The following is a 13,292-nucleotide window of genomic DNA, read 5'->3' on the forward strand; positions in this document are numbered from 1 at the left end:
CATTCCCTTTAAGTGCTATTTGGTGTTCCATAGTCTGAATACACCACAATGGACTTCTCATGCCCCTGCTGATGGAAAAGCTTTAATATGATTTTTTTTTTGGCCATTTCAACGAATGTTACAGTGAAAAAGCATACTTGAAAATCTCATGCACATGTGCGAGAGTTTATTTGTTGTGTGTACTTAGAAATAAAATGATTGGGTCAGAGGGTATGTGCAATTTCAGCATGGCTAGTTATTTTCAAATGGGTCTCCAGAGCGGCAGAACGAGTTCCTATTCTCAGCAGTGTAAGAGAGTGCTTGTTTCCCCACTCCTGTCTTAATATTAGTTCAACTTAACAGTTTTGTCAATCTGGGACTGAAGTGGTCTTTCATTTTGTTTTACATTCCCCATGTTACCGCTGGGCCTGGTCATCTTTTCACTTTTTGGTTGATTCTTTAGGCTTCCGTACATCTGTGAGATGTTTCTTTATATCCTTTACCTTTTTTCATACTGAGATTTTTTTTCCCTCATTTGAGAGTTCTCAACATATTATGGGTATTATCCTTTGTTGGTAATATGCCTTGGAAATATCTTCTAGCAATCTACCATTTATATTTCAGTTTGGCTTCTGTGGTGACCTCAAGGTCAGAGATCTTCCCTGCTTTCTAAATGTGTAAAGATTTGCATTTTATATTTAGTACTTGATTCTGCCCTGATTTTTGTGAGTACCTCATACCTCTTGATTTATTGTTTCAGCAAGTGCTCCCTTGCTCCTCTGATAGACAATGTTGCCTCTGTCATTTACAGGTTTATATATATGCGTGGTCTGGGGCTGGCTTTCTTGGGTATTTTTCTACACCTTTGCTAATACCATAATTTTGATAAAATCTTAATATCGTAGGCTAGGTTCATAATCGATCTGTTCTATTCGTGGCATATTGTTACCATTATTATTATTGTGTTACTTTAAAGACTTTTTAGAGCAGTTTTAGGTTTACAGTAAAACTGGGAGGAAGGAACAGGCGTTTTACTTTTGACTATAAATTTTTAAGATGGGGTTGGCGAGTTCCATAAAATACCCTGATTGATTTTTTTCTTTTGAGTTGCATTGAATTTACAGATTAATTTTGGGGGAAATGACTTATGATTGAACTTCGCAGTCATGAAATAGGATCCCCACTAATTTAGGTCTTTTATTGCTTTTCAGTAAAGTTTTATGGCTTTCTTTATAAAAGTCTTACACTCTTACACATCTTTTGTCAGATTTATCCCAGATACTTTTATTTGTATAACTATCCAGAATGGGATCCTTTTTAAAAATCACATATTCTGATTAGAATAGTGGAATAGGAGTGTGATTGGTTCTCGTTGCTCTCGTGTTCAGCACTGTTGCTGGCATCTTTTGTTACTACCTCTAATAGTGTGTGTATGGATTCCTGTAGGACATCTCACGTACTGAATTTATCTGTTGCGTCCTCGTGTTAACTTGTTTCTCTATTCCTGTTATTTCCTCTAAACTGAAAGATAGTGCCCAAGGCTTGCTTAAATTCAGCTTAGTCTTTTTCTGTTTTCAATGTTTTCCTGTAGGTGGTGCTCTGCATATCATCAGGCAGAGCATACACTCGGGAAGTACCACACTGAATGGACACTTCATCAGTGGGCTCAGGTGCTGACTGCCTAATCCCTCCCACTGTAAAGTTTCCCATCATCTTTTTAATTACAAGCTTCCATGCATTGTATTTGTCTAAATCTCTTATTTTATCAGAGGTTGCAAAATGGCGAATTTACAGTTCTGTAATTCCTGCCACTTTTATTAGCTAAAGTTCTACAGTGATACTTTACATTTTTAGCCATGCATATTTGACTTTATAAAAACCAATAAAGTTAATCAGTACTCCTACCCATCTACTGTGTTATTGTCTAGTAGTTTATCTTGTTTTAACACCTCCCCCAAGTAAGCTATTGTTTTATGCCATCATTGCTTTTATTAGATTTGCCAGTATATTTTATTTTTTGCTCACCATTGCTTCCTTGCATTCTACTTATTTTTGGATTGTGTTTTCTTCTGACTCAAATGTTAGTTGTTCTTTCAGCAAGAGTCTAAAAATGTGTTTATATTGCCCTTACCTGTACACACAGCTAAGCTAGATGTAGAGTTCTAGATTGACAGTTATTTTTATCAATTCAAAGATGTTATTCTATTGTCATCTGGCATCTAACATTGCAGAAAATCTGCTGTCGGCCTATATTCATAGTACATAATCTTTGGTTCTTTTAAGATTTTATCTTTGTGTTTGGCATTGAGTTTTACTGGAAAATGTCTAGGTGGATTTTTTTTTTTTAAAATTGCTGTGGAGTACTGTCCCATGATGTGACCGCTGTCTGTCCTGCAAGCTGGACCTGGGCCAGAACGGAAGTTGCTTTCTGCAATGCCCCCCCCCCTTAGACACTATCTGATGATAATTGATGTTCATTCTGACATAAATGAGCACCCCTCCCTTGCCTGCTGCTGCTACGTGCTGATTTCTGGAACAGGTTGTGGTCCTGACCAGGTCAAGCATGCAAAGTAATTTCCCATACCTGGTAGCATTCACACACTAGTACCCATGACTATTCCTCATCTTTACCCAATATAGTTGGTGTCTGCCGAGTGGCACCGGGATCCGTTTTGTCCTGCAGCTGCCCAAGACATACCTTGTATGTAAGTTTCCCTTAATACATCCATTAATTACAAGACTGATATGGCCAACTTCTCTCTTCGGTCTTTCCCTGCCCTCTACTTATGGAGGCAAATTTTCAGTCCCAGGTCTTTCCCTGGGTCTGAATGTACTGGGGATGTGGTATGCTTCTTTAGTCTGAGGATTGCTGTTCTTCATTTCTGGAAAATTCTCCTTTGCTTTTCACTTTGAAAGTGGCTTTCCTTATTCTCCCTCTGGATCTAGTTCCCGTTAGATGTATGTGAGACCATGCATCTAACATTAAAACCTCTCTCTAATATTTTCTACTTCTTTATCTTTCTCTTCTACATTCTGGATGTTAGCCTCAAACACTCATTTTTTCCTTAAGCTGTATTTAATCTACTCATTGAATTTTAACTCTAATGTGCTGTTTAACAGGTCCATTGAGTTCTTAACTTCCTACATTTTCTTTCAGATTATTCTATTAAGATTTTAAGTTCTTTTGGTGCTAATTCTCCTATTTGTTGGACTTACTGAGTCTTCCTCACGTTGTTTCCATTTTATCACTTGGGAGCGTGAACTATAGATTTCCCATGGACCAGCCCTTTTTATTTGATCCTCAGGTTCTGACTCAGTCACCTGTGCACTTGGCCTAACTTCTGGGTACCTTACCCAGCTATCGGTTATGCTCCTTCTCTCATCTGTATTCAGAGCATTTAACACCTACAGAAAGATTTTCCACCAGAAGCCAATTGGGACCTGCTGTTGGCACTTGACAAACTAATATCAGCCCACTGCTCCTGCCCTTGGAATCCTCTCAAGTCAGGTTTAACCTAAAACCTTCATGGGCCACAAGGGAGAAACCAGAACTTAATAAAACCAGCCTGTATGGAGTGGGTCATATAGATGGAGACCCTGAGGTTTTAAACCACCCTCAGAGCCCCATGTATGTATCACCACAGATGATGCATACTAAGTAACCCCAAAACTCAATGGCTTAACACAAAACTGTTTAGCTCATGAGTCTATGGATCATGACTTAGGTTGTGTGGCATTTCTGCTCTTGGCAGGGCTTACCAGCAAGCCTGTTGGCTGGAAGCGCGTGCTTTTGGGTCAGCTCCTCCACAGTCTGTCATATCCTGCCAGCAGGCTAGCCTGTGCGTGTTCTCATGGCAGTGGTAAAGAGGGACAAGCCCCAAAGTATAAGTGTGTTTCAGGTCTGTTTTATCATATTTGCGAGCGTTTTCAAACCCAGAGTCAGTGAGAAGGTACTACAAAGTTACTGGGCAAAGGGCATGATAAAGGGAGGAGTGAAGAATTGGGGCCATTAATGCACTCTTTGTAACATCCCATCCAAGTATCTACTTCCTTGAGCACATGCCTTCATAATGAAGGTGGTACCTCCTGCCATTGATGGGCGTTCTCTGATTATTTTACTCAAGTCACCCAATGGAATCCAGAAGTTTTCTACTGATAGGAAAGCTGTCCAATTTAGTATGACATTGTACCTCTTGGTGTTGATATAAGACTTACAGGGGGTGGGGGGACAAGCAGATGAGAAGTTGAGTGTGCCCAGTTCCTTAAGCTTTCATTATCCTATAATTTACGCTGGACGTAAATAGTCTACATGCAGACAGGGACCCTGCCTCATAGTGATCCACATGCATGTAGGGAAGGTGGAGGGGACAACTGAGCAATTTTGCTACTATAGAAGATTGGAAGCTGTCTGTAGAGAAGTGGCCTTATTAGTATAGAGAACCCTCAAGAGCGCCGGGACTGTAATCTAGAATTTTCCATCGTGCTAACTCAAACTTTTGAGTCATCTCTCCAATAAGTTACTAAAGTGAGGGAGGAAATGAGCCTCAAGGCCCTCCAAATTTATCTAAATCCACCCCTGGCCCTTGGGGCCTTGCAGCTGGGTTAGGTGGTAGTGATATGTGCAATATCATGAGAATTAGAAGAGTAGTGGAAGGACATCTGGGACTGTTTGTCCATATTTTTAATGGAAAAAGAGAGTTCCCTCCCCTTGACCTTCATGTATTTCCTGGGGTCAGATATGTTCACACCTAACCAGTTGAGATCTGTCATCTCCACTTAGGGATGAGCCAGATTGTCCTTTCTGCCACTTTGTTATCATAAGTAGACAGTAGGCAGAGGAGGTGGCCATAGACTACCTGGGACAGAGTGTCCAAGTTTGTCTGCCTACACTGACCTGAACAAAATGAACTACCAGAGCAGGTGCAAAAGCCTTTGAGTGCTCAGGAGCTCAGGTAAGCAGACGAGATTATCACCTTGTGCAATGTGTAAATAGATGAAGACAGGGAGATCCAAGATGGTGAAGTAGAGAAACACTCCTGCTTCCTTCCATGAACACATTAGAATTACAACTAAATTATTTGCCAGTGATACATCTGATAATCGGTTGATGTCCAAAATTTATAAAAAAAAAACCTCATACAACTCAACACTAAAGAAATAAACAATCCAATTAAACAATCCAATAGGCAGAGAACATGAAGAGACATTTCTCCAAAGAGGACATACAGATGGCCAATAGACATATGAAAAGATGCTTAACGTCACTAATCACCAAAGAAATGCAAATAACCACAATGAGATACCACCTGACTCCTGTCAGAATGGCTATCATCAATCAACAAACAACACGTGTTGGCGAGGATGTGGAGAAGAGGGAACCCTCATACATTGTTGGTGGGATTGCAAATTAGTGCAGTCACTACGGAAAACAGTATGGAGGCTCCTCAAAAAATTAAAAATAGAACTACCTTATGACCCAGCAATTCCACTCCTGGGTATTTATCCAAAGAAATCCAAAACACTAATTCAAAAAAATATATGCACTCCTATGTTTATTGCAGTGCTATTCACAATAGCTAAGATATGGAAACAACCAAAATGATCATCAGTAGACGACTGGATAAAGAAATTGTGGTACATGTATACAATGGAGTATTACTCTGCCATAAAAAAGAATGAAATATTACCTTTTACAACAACATGGATGGACCTAGAGAATATTATGCTAAATGAAATAAGTCACTGAGAAAGACAAATACCATATAATATCACATGTGGAATCTAAACACCAGAATAAATGAGCAAACAAAACAGAACTAGACTCATAGATACAGAGAACAAACTGGTCGACAGATGGGAGGGGGCTTGGAGGATGGGTGAGAAAGGAGAAGGGATTAGGAAGTATAAATTGGTAGTTACAAAATAGTCACAGGGATGTGAAATAACAGTATGGGGAATATAATCAAGAAACATTATACAGGATATCAGAAGGATACTGGACTTATCATTTCATAGATTATATAAATGCCTAACCACTGCACTGTACACGTGAAACGAATATAAAATAATGTTGAATGTCAACTATAAATGAATATATACCAGGGTGCCCAAAAATGTATACACATTTCAATTTTCCTTTCTTAAAATGTGTATACATTTTATTTGCACCCTCCATGTTAGTCATGGGATGTAAAGGACAGCATAGGGAATATATAGTCAATAGTATTGTAATAGTTATATACAATATCAGAGGGGTAGTAGACTTGGGGGGAGGTTACTTTTGTGAGGGGTGTAAAAGTCTAATCATTATGTTGTTTTGCACACCTGAAAACAATAAAGGAAAGAAAAGAGGAAAAAAAATTATAACTAAATTATAGAACAAACAACCTGGAGAACCATCTGAAGTCTGGCTGAACAGAAGTTTTATAACTAAGGATATAAGTAAGCCACGTCGAGACTGGTAAAAGGAGCAGAGACAGATGCGAACAGGGCTGGTCCCAAACCGTGTTGTGGTTGAAAACAGGGAGGGATATTTGGGTGCGGAATTCCCTCCCCCCTCCCCCCAGGAATGATGGAACCCAGCCCCACTCCAGACTCCCCAGCCCAGAGTACTGGTGCCAGGAAGAGGAGCCCCCACAACATCTGGCTGTGAAAAACAGTGGGGATTCCAACCATCCGGGTGGGACGGAAGGCTGCGAGAAACCCAGACGTCCTCTTAAACGGCCCCGCGCACAGACTCACTCGCTCGCAGGCACTTACCTTGGGCTCCAGCGGTGGGACAGTGACTTGGGGTGCGTCAGAGGCATACAGGGAGAAGATTGAGGTGTATGGCTGTGAGGCCAGGGCTAGAGGACAGTTGCTACTTTCCCTGTGTAAGGTCCTCCTGTGCAGCTGGCAGGCGGCCGCCATTTTTAATGTGTGAACCCGCCCCTTATGCTTATGGCCAAATCTGAATCTGATTGGTCCAGTGAGCTCCTAGGCTCTGCCCTGCTGACTCACTGGGACCCCGCCCCACCCAACTGCCCCAGTGCTAGAGGCACTTTCTCCAAGAGCAGCCAGATCCACCAGCATCGCACCCTTTCTTGAAAAACTATCAGAGTCCACAGGTCCCAGGCAGGCCGTGACTGGCCTTGGTGTGCTCTGAGATTTCTCGAGTAGCTCCAGGCTCAGCACCGGCACCAAACCAGAATCTACATTAACCTCGTGAACATAACTCTTCCCACTCTAGTGACTCCCTGAGACACTGCCTCTCTTACCGCATGAACCTTTATCAGGGGCTGAACTTTAAGAAAGCCAGCAGGTGCAGCAGGCCTTTGGCTTTTTGCAGTGCTCCACCAGGCCTAGTACTGGTGGCAGCCATCCTCGGTTCACAGCTTGGCCTCTCCTATGTGCCTCCAGGTGTAGCTCAGCAGCAAAAAAAACAGATTGCTTTGTAGCTCCTACCAGGTAGTCCCCGGCTGGTCACAGGTGACCTGGGCCTGCCTCTCAAGAGGCCCAGAACCAACATACGTGGAGGTTGGCTTCAGACCACAGGAGAGCACCGCCCAATGAGCCCCACAACCAGCATACACAAAGGGTGGTCTCAACAGGCACCAGAGTCCCCTGGGGTGTATCCTACTCAGTGGGGTAAGCCCCCCGACACAGCAGCCTGTGAACTGTGGACATGGCCAAACTCCACAGCCAGTCAGCCTGAGGGTTAGTCCCACCCACTGACATGCCAATAGCAATTAAGGCTCAACTGTAACAGGAGGGCACACACAACCCACATACAAGGGATACTCCTGGAACACTTGGAACGGGACCAAGGAGACTGCCAGGGCCCCAAAAGACATAGGAGGGTAAAAGGTGAGACCTTCATTAAGCCAGCAGTTCATTAGGGAAGACATGATTTCTGTCTGAGTGGGTAACCACCTGTTTTGTGAAGACAAACAGATTAAAGGTTTCAGCTGAGTTTGGCCCTTTATTCAAAGGCCTATCTTCTTATGGCAGGACTTCATAGAGCTTGTCTCACCTATGGAATTTAGTTCAGAATTGCAGGATGAGAGTGTCAATTTGGAGACTGTTTCAATTAGGGCTCCAGTTGCCTCTCAGCAGGAGGAAGTACTCAAACTCAAAAGCTCCGAGGATCAGAAGTGGAGATGTTTTCATTGGCAAAGGCCCCAGTCAGGTGTTTTATCATTCAGGGGGCACCTGTAGTTCTTTAAGGTCTGAAGGAGACAGAGGCTGTAGCGTGAGGCTGTTTTTACTGCTGCCTGAACTGCTTCCAAGATTATTTGTTGTTGGGGCTGTGGCCACATGTCTGATGATCTCAGTTGGAAGCTATAGGAATATTCTCAGGTTTGGGATGTACTGCCTTCAATAGCCAGCCAATATGCAAAGCAGCCAGTTTTGGTGAGGGGCCACTTATTTGGTAGTTGGTGGGTGGCTACTACAAAGTTTGTCCTTAATTGGTTGGGAAATAATCACTCTGAGCGGTGATAGAGCTTCCAAGATGGTTACTGGGAAGGCAAGTCACTTGGATTTTGTCCTCACTTGGGGTCCATGTGTCTTTCCTCAGCTGGATGGCATGTAATGCAGCAAAAGCAGTTTCTCTGTGGAACCATTATGGAAATGCCTGCGTATCCACCAATGTTTCACATCAGACCAGGTGTGTCCAAACCACTGATGCCCTGTCACTGGAGAATTCAGGGCAATGAAGTGTACCATGTCTTGTGTCAGGTAAAGACCAACTGATTTTCCCCCTAAAGGATGTAAAAAATAAAGTGTTAGCAATACCCTACGCTGCAAACCAAGAACCAGGTATCATGGCAGCAGCACATTCATTCACTTTGGTGCTATCGGGTATTGAGGAAATGAAGCTTGCCACGTTCTCATTTAAGTTTCCATAATCCACGGTAAACTTCCCAGCTTCCATTAGCCTGACAGCGGTGTTCAACTTACGGGAAGCTTGGAAGGTTTGCCTAGCACCACCCCTGGCTGCACAAAACCTTGTGTGAGAAGACTGTGGACTTTTTCTTCTCCCAGGAAGAGGTATTGTTTCAATCGTTATGCTTGGCAAGCTTTATGGGTAAACATCATTCTTGGTCTGCAGCTGACTGACCCTTATATGCGCCACGAGAAGGGGTCACAACGAATGAATGTACCCTATGAGCACCTTCTTGCAAAAGTGCAGCAAACACAGTCCAGGCCCAAAACCAAACAACCCCCGCCCCCAAAGCACAAAACTACAGCTGATATCTAGTAGGTGTAGGAATATTTGGGGCTTCCTCCTGGGCTCAGGTGAATCTGGAGATCCAATCCCATAGGTGATTCTTGTCCCTGATTGTCCCACTGCTGTAGTTTGTCCAGTCTGAGTGGGATCAATTCAGCTTGGGTCTTTGCTCCACAGGAAATCCCCTCCAGGTTTTTGCATCTGCTGTTCTGTGCACTCTCACAGCCCCTGAGAGTAGGGGCTGGCCCTGCCCCTCAGTTTAATTCTATCAGTCTCCTGGCTTTTAGTCCTAAAAAATGTGCATCTGTGCAGGATTTTCCCCCGGGCTACCTTTTTCCCCTGGCATCCAGTGGATTCATTACCCAGGATTTTTATTTTGTAGAAAATGCACTTCTTGTTCAAATAACTTGCTCCTTTGAGAATTTTAGTGGCTTTTTGTCCCACCCACCCCTCGGGAGGCTTCCAGGTCTTTTTCCAGCCCCATGGCCATTCATCACTCCTCTGAGGCTCTGTATTTTCTTGGGCCAGTTCCACCAAAGTGGATGACGGGATGCACTGCCCAGAGCTTTGGCCATTGGGGGTATTTCCCTTCGCTGCTCTCTTCCAAGGCCACCCCGGAGTGAAGCTGTTCATGCAGCCCCCACATGGTTTCAGCTTGGCCCCACCATATCCAGCTGAACCACCTGCATCAGGAGAGAAGCTGGGAAGGAGAGAGCCGACACAAGGATGGCTTACTGAGTTGGCCACCACTGGGTGATGGTTTGCTTAGTCCCACAGGACTGTCCTTAGAGACGTAGAAAACCTGCCTCAGGACAGTTTGTCCTGGGAGTGAAGGAATACAAATGGACCCACTGATTACGGTGTACCGATGACCCATGTTACTCCATATGGTAGTGAACTCTCCTGCACATGCCGGTTGTACATGAGCGGGTGCTGAGTGGGTCTCACGACAGTGTCCCCAGGAAAGCTTCAGCGTGACAATCAAGAGGTGTCAGTGGAGGCCTGAAGCACAGCTATGTGGTTACAAGGGAATGAAATTGGTCATAGCCCTTGCAGAGTAGCACTGCAGTGGTGGCTAGATCAAGAGACAAGAGGATGTAAAGTATTGCATAAGGGGCGGGGGGGGGGGAAGGGGGGGCTGTTGCGGAAAAATAATGGTAAGTGAATCAAGTCCCAACAGATTACATACAGCGCGACATCCTTTTCATTTAATTATAAACAACTCCCATACTTATATGCACTTTTTAGGCAATACCTATAGCTACAATAGAACTATACACTAAGAAAAGCAAAGATGTGGTGAGTGGGAGATTCAGAAAGCTGTCTTGGGAGAGGAGAAATGGGCAGGGGCTATGAGATGGGGAAGCATGTCGTTATAGCTAAATGTAGGTTATTGCCATGATTCTAGTTTCATACTGACTGTATTAAAAATTAATAGGGAGGAAGGAGGCCATACATGGACCAATGATCAGAGTGTGAGAGTGTTGTGAACCGAGGATTATGATTAACCTGTTTACTTGAGGCCCAAATAAAATGTGCAAGGTGGTGCATTTAATCTGAACCCTGGATGGGGACGAAATCGGCTTTCCGGAGGCCTGTCCCTCCGCCAGGAACCTAAGGCGGCGCTGCTCCCCGCTGGCCACAAGAGGGCGCGCGCTGCTTGAGGAGGGCAAGCGGCACGGGGCTCCTGCAGCCACCTGCGCCTTAGGTTTTGTTTTCGTAAAAGAAAAGCCCCGCCCAGCTGGGAGCAGTAGCAGTGGCAGTGCGCTTGCAGGCGCGGCTGCTGGCCGGGGACCCCGGGGACTCCCCAGGGAGGGTCCCCGTCCCAAGCGCAGCCCCGGGGTTTCGGGAGGAAGCAGCTGCCGACCCAGCGAAGCATCGTCGCTCTCCTGGCCGTGGACCTGACTTCCTGCTGCCGGAGCCCCACCTTCCCTGAGGCCGGGCAGAGTCACAAACTAAGGGCCAGCTGGCAGCATCTACCGCCCCCCTCCCCCGTTTTTGTTTGGCCTGAAGTGTACCTTTAAAAGGTTTATTTGGCAACGTTTAAAAATCAGGAAACCTTTAGCCTAAAGATCCAGATTTCCACTTCGCTTGGTCACTTGGGAAAACTGGCAACCCTGGACTGCTGTCCCACTTGCAACACTTGCTGGCTGCCTCCTCCACATACACCCCCCTGACTGGGAAATGAGGTTTTTAAATACAGAGGCTGCCAAAAAAGATGTATACACATTTTTAAGAAAGGAAAAAACTATTAAAATTGTAATACTCAATATATAGTCACACGGGACTTCTGCCATTACAAGAGGTGCTCAAAGTGGTTACCATCAGCGTCCAGACACTTCTGATTACAGCTGCCAACAAAAAACATCCAGCCTAAGAGAAAGCTTGTAAGAGTTTGAGCCAAACTGACAATTGCCCGGAAGCAAAAGCTCAATGGAGTGAGAAAATGCTCCATGAAATGATGGTTTGCAGTTTATTTTATAAATAAAATCAAAGAAGGTTACCTGAAATCCATTCGTGATAGATTAAGGGGGTGGGAGAAAGCAAATGGGGAAATCTCTGGGATTGGATAAAAGTAAATTGGAGAGACAGGTACTTCTTTTATATAGGTGGGTGCAGGATAGTTAACAGTTCGCTTTTTACAGCACATAGAGATGGATCAGGAGACAAGCATAGTGACAAGGAATTTTGCAGTTTCCAGCTCTGATCCAGAAAAAGGATTAGTGACATTCCAAAGATGTTATCTTAGGTGCAAAATGACAATAGATAGGCCCACTTAAAGGCACAGATTAACTTTATGAAGGGAGCTAAAGGTGACTTCCCACCATGGCCCACTTAGTTATGAAATTTTTTATGCTCATGCCATCTTCTGTAGTTATTTTCAGTCTCCTGGGCTTGTCAGATTTAATATGTGGCCTCTTTTTCATCCACACAGTGAACTACTGCTACATAGATGCCATCTCTTAAAATGTGTATGTATTTTTTTGTCACCCTGTGTACTTTTGGTCAGAGCAGTATCCAGTGTGACCGGTATTCTGGCTGTTATCACTATCCAGAACTAAGGCAAGTGGCACACTTTACACCATAACATTTCCTTTTTTGCACAAATCTATATGGAATTTAGTCATGGTCTTTTAAAAAATTTGTGTAAGTTTCTATGTACAGAGAAAATGACAGTAAAACCCTAACAGTTGCCTCCATCCCCTTACAAGGTCCAGAGGCACCCAGTACTCTCATGGTGGTCTTCATGAAGAAGCACCTCCAGGGTCCAGCTGCTCCAACCCCAGCCAGGTGCCCTTTCCATCCACCTGGTGCCCAGGGGCCAGCCTGGCAGTTCCCTTTATCAAAGTTAGGGCTTTCCTAGCTTTTTTCTTTTAAGCAGAGAAATCTTCTTTTTCAATCTAAATCATACATGAAACGTTATCATATAAAACAGGAAATGTGATATTAATATAAACCATCAACTTACACTTATAACACTTATTATAAAATCAGCCCATAAGAATAGTGGGATTAGTTTGAAAAGCCCCCAGTTTGGAGCAAGCAGATAACTGGCGCTATAGCCGCCTCTGCAGATTCATCCCGCTGCTTTGTGTTGGTTGTGCAGGTGGGAGAAGTCCTGGATCACCCCGGAGGTAGTGGCAGGTGTTTCAGGAGCTTGCCTCACACTCTTGGCGTCTTCCTCAACCAGAGCAGAAGAGGCCACAGGCCAGTGTTCCCTGGCGGCTGCACAAGGTGAGGGAGCCTGTGTGGGTTCCACGGGTCAGTGTTTGCTGTTGGTGATAGGAGAGTGCGTTTTAAGGTGTCAACGTATGTTTTGCACATAAAATGAGGTATCTGTGAGCTCCGTGAAGCAACTCTGAGAATTCACAGGATGCCGTTCAGAAACCACCACACTGGGGGAAGTGGTGGTTGCTGAGGGGCCCCAAAGACCTGCTGTGTTTCTGTGGTAACAGAAGTTTGCTGTTCACAGAGGCTGGCAGGCACAGGGGATGAGCCAACTCTGGGTCACTTTGGCATCCTGGTTAGAGGCCTACCTAGGCTGAGGCTGAGCAAATAAACACATCTGGAAGAGAAGGCTCCAGCACACCGCTGTAGCACA

This window comes from Rhinolophus sinicus, chromosome 5 (assembly GCF_057876585.1).
Source record: "Rhinolophus sinicus isolate RSI-liver-muscle chromosome 5, RSI-T2T, whole genome shotgun sequence".
Taxonomy (NCBI): Eukaryota; Metazoa; Chordata; class Mammalia; order Chiroptera; family Rhinolophidae; genus Rhinolophus; species Rhinolophus sinicus.